This window comes from Larus michahellis, chromosome 8 (assembly GCF_964199755.1).
Source record: "Larus michahellis chromosome 8, bLarMic1.1, whole genome shotgun sequence".
In the NCBI taxonomy this organism is placed as follows: domain Eukaryota; kingdom Metazoa; phylum Chordata; class Aves; order Charadriiformes; family Laridae; genus Larus; species Larus michahellis.
This window is the reverse complement of record NC_133903.1, coordinates 24,480,985-24,488,711: the sequence shown is the minus strand read 5'-3', so window position 1 is coordinate 24,488,711 and position 7,727 is coordinate 24,480,985. Positions and strand designations below refer to the sequence as shown.

Sequence of the window (7,727 nt, the reverse complement as noted above, 5' to 3'; positions counted from 1 at the left end):
ACACCAGCCATCCTCCCAGCTCTGCTTTCCGACCTGTCCTCGCCGGTGGGGCCCTGGCTGCTCTTCCATTACCTTGCGGGGATCTTGTCCATGGGTGTAATTCAAAAGGTCTGTCAGGGTTAAAGCTTGGGGCTTTGAAACTTCCAGCATTCCTCCTCTGGTTGTGTGCTGGAAGTGTGCAGAGTCAGGAATCGATGCGTTCTGTCGTCATCCATGCAAGGTGTGTGCTTTTCAGGCCGGATACTGTTTGTCCTGATATAGTTCAGTGGAGCCAGTGAGAAGGGCTGAGAAACAGATGAGGGAAGCAGGGCACAGGAGAAAAAGACCACAAAGTAATTTTAAGAAATAACACCCGTTTATTTATCTGTAACATGGCCCTTGCCAGTGCTGCCCGCCCCATCCCTGCAGAGGGAAGATCCCGCATGGCTGAGCTGGTCCCGCTCATGCCCCTCTGGAGCTGTAATTCATGGCGTTCCCCGCAGGCAGATGCAGCGCGGTCCCTGCCCAGCTCCGGCAGCTGGTGCGGGAGAGCTGCCACGGGACGTCCAGAGCTGCTCTGCGGCTCCGGCTTTCCTCACCCTGCGCAAACAGTTTGTGCAAGAAGCCCCAGGCTCAGCCTCTCCCTGGGGTGGAGCACCACCAGCATGCACAGGGACACGCCGCCCTCCCCGGCCTCCCCCTGCCGCCCCACAAAGACTGGCACAATTTAGCCTGCTGTTCCCCGGGATGTCTGCGGCCCCACACGCGCTCCGTTCCTGAAGTTTACCCAACGGTGCAGCCCAAGGCACCAGCTTGCAACGGTTGCCGCTTTCTCCCCAGCCGTTTAGAGCTCCTGAAGCCAGCAGGATGTTTGTCCCATCTTCCCATCAGTCCTTCGGGGAGACCGTAGAGCCCCTTCCAGTCCCTAAAGGGGGCTACAGGAGAGATGGGGAGGGACTCTGGATCAGGGAATGTAATGATAGGACGAGGGGTAACGGTTTCAAACTGAAGGAGAGGAGATTTAGATTGGATATCAGGAAGAAATTCTTTCCTGTGAGGGTGGTGAGGCACTGGAACAGGTTGCCCAGAGAAGCTGTGGCGGCCCCATCCCTGGAGGTGTTCAAGGCCAGGCTGGATGGGGCTTGGAGCAGCCTGGTCTGGTGGGAGGTGTCCCTGCCCAGGGCAGGGGGGTGGAACTAGATGATCTTCAAGGTCCCTTCCAACCCGAACCATTCTATAATTCTGTGATTCAATGCTGTGGCACGACACCCAAAATGACCAGGGGAGCGTGACACTCCTCTGGAGGCGGCTGCAAAATGCTGGGATGTCAGGACAATCCCATCTGGCTGGTAGTATTGCTGGCAGCGATTTCCCCACAAGACATAAGCTGTGTGGTTACCTGCCCTCTTGCTTTCCACCCTTAGCAACAAGGCCTCTACCTTCAAATCCTCAACTTACTGAGATCCCATAAGGATTTGGTTGCACTAAGCCACTAATGCACCTTCCTGGGCCAAGGCTTCGGCAGGATGCAAATCAGCGGAGCATCCCTGCCATCGATGCAGCAGAGCTCCTCTGATTCTGTGGAAGAGCGGCTGTGAGTCGGCCTCCATCTCTCAGCGGGCACTTCTGCATCTCCGCACAACTGTGCATCTGAGGAGGCAACATGGGACACGTTATCCTGGTCAACGTGGGACACATCATCCTGCTGGCCCTGGCTCCAAACACCCACACTTTACATCAGGGATGGGCATCGGATGTACCATTGGATATGCCTCTGGACTCAAAGCGTGGCTCACAACCTTGGTAAGCTCATTCTGAGGTGCTGCCCCACAAATACACCAGAAGAGACCAAAACGTGTTTATTACTTTGCGCCCGGTAACCATCAGTTCATGCTCCGTGGCCGCTAAACCCATGGGACCTGCAAAAAGGCCCTGATGCAGGGAAGAGGCACAGGGACCGACAGCTCCCCTCCTCCAGTTAAATCCCCCGAAACCTGGCATGTTCGGTGTTTTCATCCCTGAACTTCCTGGGGAGGTTTGGAGGGCAGCAGGCTGGAGCCCAACTGGTGGCCACCATCAATCACCCTCCAGCACTCCAGGACCCCTGGATTCACACCAGCCCAGCCTCCCGCTCCGCAAACACAGCAGCTGCTGCAAGCACAGAGTCAGAGACGAGGAAAAACAGCAAAGGCGGGGGGCGAGGGGGGGTTGGAACCCACCCTCGGAGCAGGCAGGAAAGGCTGAAAAGATCTGGTTGGACCTGGGGAGGATGAAGCCCTGCTTTCCTTGCTCTGCCACCCCCTCCTTTCTCCTTTGTCCCACCCCCAAAAAAACCCGCTGATCTGCCTGCGATTAAAAACAAGGCTTCCTTGAGCTGAAATGAAATCCCATCTTTTTTTTTTTTTTTTTTCTTTTTTTTTTTTTTTTCGGGGGGGAAGGCAGGGTAGGCTGCGTTCCTAGGAAAGCATGGGGGCTGCCTCCAAGCTCCGATCCACACCTCCCCTCCGGCCCTGAATTAAAAAACAAGCAGCTCGGGACGAAGAAGCATTGGAGAAGGGAAAAAACATGCCGTTCCCTGCAAACTCCACCAGCTCCTGCCCTTCGCATCTCGGCAGCGGAGGGGCCCTGGCCTGTTGGCAGCGTGCGGATTGGCCAAGGGGGTGGGAAAAGGAGCCCAGTTTGGTGTTACTGGGCAGACTTGGGAGATTTTGGGGGGATGGAAGGAGGGGGGGGGACACCAACACACGCGCCTGCGTCGGGAAGGGAGCATGCACAGGGCTTGTTTTGTGATGCTGGATTCCAGTTCGCCTCCGCCGGCGCGCTGGGACACGGCGTCAGCTGCTTTCTGTCGCACGCTGCTATTTGGGAGACAGCGATGGGGGGGGGCGGGGAACGACGACACGGGGATAGTGGGGGTAGAGGGGGTCCTCTGGCGCTTGGGTTACACGGTGGCTGCCTGAATGTCCCCATTGTGCTGCCGGGGAGGGAGCAGGAAGCGCTGCCATCGCCCCTCTGCAAACCTTGGCACCTCCCCGGCACCCTGCCAGGACGGAGCTGGGGGGACACCCCGGGAGCGGGGCAGGGCTTGTGCCCCCAGGGGGATATTTGGAGGGAGGGAGGGGGAAATAGCAGGGGAAAAAAGAGGGGGAAAAAAAAAAACCAACCCACCAGGGTATGGAAGTAGAAAACGTCTCTGTGCAGAAAGGGGATTGAAAGGAAAGGAGAAAACGCAGCCAACCCCTTTGTCTGCTACACTCGGGCATTAAAAATGGCATTTTTCTCAGAGAGCGGTAAAAAAAAAATCCCCCTGCCACTGCCCCCAAATGCTAATTTCATCCCAAAAGCTGGGTTTGCGCAGGTGGCTGACCTGAAAGGGGGCTAAACCAATCCCAGTAGGATGTTTCACCCAGCCCCGAAGCCCGTTGCTGACTAGTCCCCAGAGCCACTGTCGGAGATCTCCCCATTTCCCAGCCCCAGACACCCAAACTGCCCCCTCTCCCTCCCAGCCGGCAGGATGGGTGCCAGGCAGGGCACCCTGGGCACCTACAGCCATGCCGGCCACATGCAGGTGTAGCCGAGACGAAGAGCCTGAGTTCACCTGGACGACGTCTCCTCCATCACCAGCACGGGCAGAGAAACTCCAAAGCTGCCCAGCGCTCCCACACAGCTCGACAGCCCAAAATTAAACCTGAAAGCAGGAGACAAAACCTTAAATGGCAGCAGGAAAGGATTTTCTTTTTTCCTTTTTCCTTAAAACGTGTGAAAGCCAATTGATTTCTCCAGGCCAGAACCCAAGAGAAAAAGTAAAATCCTTTCCCAGCTCTCTGTGCCAGATGCTTGCTCCATCCTCCCGCGCGAGGGGCTAGGGTACCTCCGGACAAAGTCCGCGCTGCGCTGAAGGAAGGGTGCAGGAGTCCAGGCTGGGTGCATGAAACCAAGGAGGACTTTTTCCCCCAAAAGTTACTTTAACAATCTCAGAAAAAATAAAAGAGATTTTGGAGTAATGTTTTGAGGTGCATCTACACAGCTTCAGGGCCCCGGTGCCATGTCAAGGGGTACCACAGTCTGGTAGGACCCTTGCATTGGACTTCAAGTGACAAGTTGTGGGGCTGGCACCCATTCAGCTTTTTACATTTCTTAGTTTTGCTTGCTCAGTAGTGTGCAAACCAGAAAATCCATCACCCCATCCTGAGCAAAGGGAATATAAACAGGCTGGCACCCTGGAAGCAAGCAGGACTCGCACCACGCAAACGACACGGGGACCCATCCTGGTTCCAGTTTCCTGGTGCTTATTACGTGACCTTTGCGTTAATTAACGGGCTTTGACATTGGCAGGAGCAGACACTCATTCATTAGAGTAACACCTGCAGTTACAGCACTGGTGGGGAACACCACATGTGAAACAACATACCCGCTTGTCCAGAGCCCAGCACATCACAGGCAAGCACATGGAGGGCAACCTCCGCCTGGGGGAGACCAACCAGGGCCCACCACATCCCCCCGAGGGGGTACCTTACTCTCCAAGGACTTCACTTACCCATGCCACTGTTGTAAACACGCAGGGCTGCTGCAGGTCCACCTTGGCTACCTGGAGGAGTGAGGCAACTTCCTGGTGGCCATCAGAGAGAAGATGGGGTAGGTGACAGCAGCTTGGAGGCCAGCCTGGAAGATGCAGGCCTGGGCACCTCTGAAAGACAAGCAAAGTCCAAGACAAAAGCATTTGGAGAGCCGCGCTCGTTAGAGAAGAAGATGAGGTGTTTTTCACTTGTGTGATGTGAGCTTCTATTCATGGTTTCTCATTAGGACTGAAATGACCTGTGGACCTATCCCAACTTTTGGTTGGCAGTATTTGTGCTCCTATCAGCTTGCAATTGTCCATTGGGCAGGTCACTTGAGGGGAAAAAAAAAAAAAAAAAGACCATGCAATTATAAACCAGGTCCTTCCTTGTGTTCAGCCTCAGCTCAGTGGACACTCTCCTAGGGTGATCCAAGACACTGACCTGGGCCTTCTGCCCTCTTCCCATTCCCTCCACAATCTGGCCAAGGTGGCCAAGGGATTTTAATTAAAACCTCTTTCCAACCACAGTGATGGGCATTTTGTCTGTTAATTGCAGAACAGACAGCCTCTGAGTGAAACGAATGACTGTCCGGTTGGCCAGCATACCCTTTCCAAGCCAAGAGTTGGGAACATTAGCACCAAACACAAGAACAGTCTTTCATAGTGAAGACACATACGAAACAGGTGGTGAACGGTCGTCGTCATCATCATCATCATCATTAGGAGGCAAAAAGGAGAACATTTTCTTCTGCTGGATAGGGGTGGAAATTGGGCTCAGAGCCTGTATTCACTACGTTGAAAAACCAAGATGGCAGAAGGACAACCACGTCTGGCCCTCACACCTATTTCACCCTTGGAGCAACCAGAATGGTGGATTTACTTTGCACTTGCTCCACACTAACTTTTTTCTGGGAAAGGATGATCAGAGTTGTACCCACAGTTCCAGCGGAGGGCTTGGTGCCTCTTGCCCCGAGGGTTTTAAAGTCAACTGAGAGGCCTTGTCATGAGAGTCCCCTAGGCCTGCAGCTGCTTTTTGCATGGCAGCCTTCGGGCAGTGGCTCAGAGGTACTGCGCGAGATCAGTGGACAGTCTAAAGCCCTACCCTGCCACCTCTGGAAAATATGAAGTCCTATCTTATATGTTGTTGCTCCTCAAGCTCAAATACCTTGTGTTTTATACTGCCGAGCTTCCTATCTCAATCGTCATTGCTCCCGTCTTCTAGGTCATCCAGCTCTCTCTTAAAAACACCTATAACCTCCTCTATACCACTGACATCCTCCAGCTCTGCCTCATCCACACATACCAGCATTGCTCTTCTACTCTTTTGGAGTCATTCATAGAAGTATGAAACAAGAAAGGCCTAAGGAACTTCAGGGGGAACCTTCCCTTCTGCCTGACGCTTCCCCTTGCAACATCAGCCATGGCCACCTCATGTATGACCCACCTTCATCCCACCTCTCCAACCACATACAGATCATTTTGTTCTTTAAAATCCATTGTAGACCTTGCAGCCTTCCCTAAAGAGTAACAATTTGGCTTCTCCACCTGCAGCAAGGACAGGCATCCTCCGCACCAGAGGACAGGCTTTGGTGGGCACGTCAGAGATGAAAGGAAACCTTCCAGCTGTGGGATTTCTCTCTCTGAAAACAACCCGAGGCACACACGTGATGGACTTGGGCTGTGTTTGTTGATGCAGCACCCAGCTCCTACAGCGGGGAGCAGCACGCAGAAAACCAGCGCCACCCTCACCAAGGGAGAGCATTGATGTTGCTCACCATAACAGCCCACCCAGGCTGGACACCACCCAGGTGCCAAACCCACTTCCCTCGAGCCATCCCCCCATTAGGCTGATTATAATTACCTGCCAAGCTAATTGCACCCTTTCCTTAGGGAGAAGTAAGCTCCGAGATGCTGCTCCTACAGAGCAGCAGAGATTTGACAGCATGCTGGGAAGCTCCTGGTAATGAGAGAGATATTTTTATAACCTATACTGAGTGCCTAAAGTCAAGAGAGCGGATCTAAGCACGCCAAAAGCTGTGGCGTGTATCTAAAGCATGCTGCTCATGCACCTCACCATTAAACACCATCATTAGCACAATTCACTGGGCAGACAGGAGAACCCCCAGCTTCTGCCTTGCTGCTCTGCGAGGGCTACAGCTTCAAACGTGACATGATTTCAAGGGGAGCATGGTTGGTTTAGCTCGCCAGAGTTTAAGCCTGGATTTGCCTACAGGGAGTAGCACAGACAAACGACACGTTCTTTAGTGACGGTGCAAAAAAAAAATTCACCTCGAAGTTAAAAAGAACCCCCCGTGCCCCCGCTCTCCATTTCTAAGCATGGCATATGCTTCAGGAAGCCATACCTTGGTCTTTCTGCCCTAAAATCACAGTCAGCTTTCCCCTGGAAAACAATACGAGTGTATTTGTAGTTGAAGGATGTTGACCAGAGGATGAAAACAAGCTGGTAAGGAAAAGTTTTCACTTTCAACTGCCACAGCTTTGCTCTTTGGAAACTTTCTCTATTTCACATTCTCCTTTCCAGCCAATTCACATTTTTGTTTCAATCTTTACAGGCCCAGCCAGGCACTTCTGCGCGGAGCTGTTGTTAGTGTGTCATGGATAGCAACACATACCTAAGGGAAGGAGTCAACGTTTGCTGGAAACAGGCCTGGCTGAAACTCCCTTTCCCCCTCCCTCATCCAAATGGCCCCCAGCTTTGGAAAAGTTTGCCTCCAACTCTGAACTCGCCTGGCCCCAACTGCTATAAATAGTCGGAACAAAACCTCCCGGGCCAAATGCCCTGAGTGTTTAGAAAGCTTTGATCCCGTGCTGCTTTTTGAGAGCGTGAGCCTTTTCAGTTCGTGCAGCTTGAGCCTGTATCGCTGCTCCAAGCGGGGCCAGGCAGACCCGACCGCTGGGCTGGGAAGCGGGAGGGTGTCGAGCCCTGCGTGCACCCCACGTGCAGCCTCTCCTCACCTCTCCCGTGGACAACCAGCGTCAGTGCAAGAGCAAGAGGATGGGGCGCCGAATCGGAGCTACAATACCCGCCTTCGAGCCCATGGATTTCCCCAAGGAGAGCCGTCCCTTGGCCGGAGCCATCAAGCAAACCCTCCTCCTCGCTCCCCGCCGCCGCATTTGCTTTCTGTCCCCGTTTTCCTGCGGGTTGAGGGCGCTTTGGTTCTTCCTCCCT

General features: G+C 53.7%; 1 long non-coding RNA gene across 3 annotated transcripts; it reads right to left on the bottom strand.

Moving 5' to 3' along the window:
* Window positions 1-340: 340 nt before the first annotated feature.
* Window positions 341-6,495, bottom strand: LOC141747390 (uncharacterized). Of its 3 annotated transcripts, XR_012588712.1 has the most exons (5): window positions 6,399-6,495; window positions 4,517-4,666; window positions 3,578-3,667; window positions 1,438-1,629; window positions 365-914 (listed from the first exon to the last, which is right to left on the bottom strand). It is a non-coding gene; the product is annotated as an uncharacterized LOC141747390 (long non-coding RNA). The 3 variants fall into 3 exon arrangements; XR_012588711.1 differs by lacking the exon at window positions 6,399-6,495 and having other exon boundaries at window positions 341-914; window positions 3,527-3,667; window positions 4,517-5,374; XR_012588710.1 differs by lacking the exon at window positions 6,399-6,495 and having other exon boundaries at window positions 4,517-5,374.
* Between the last annotated feature and the right edge of the window lie 1,232 nt (window positions 6,496-7,727).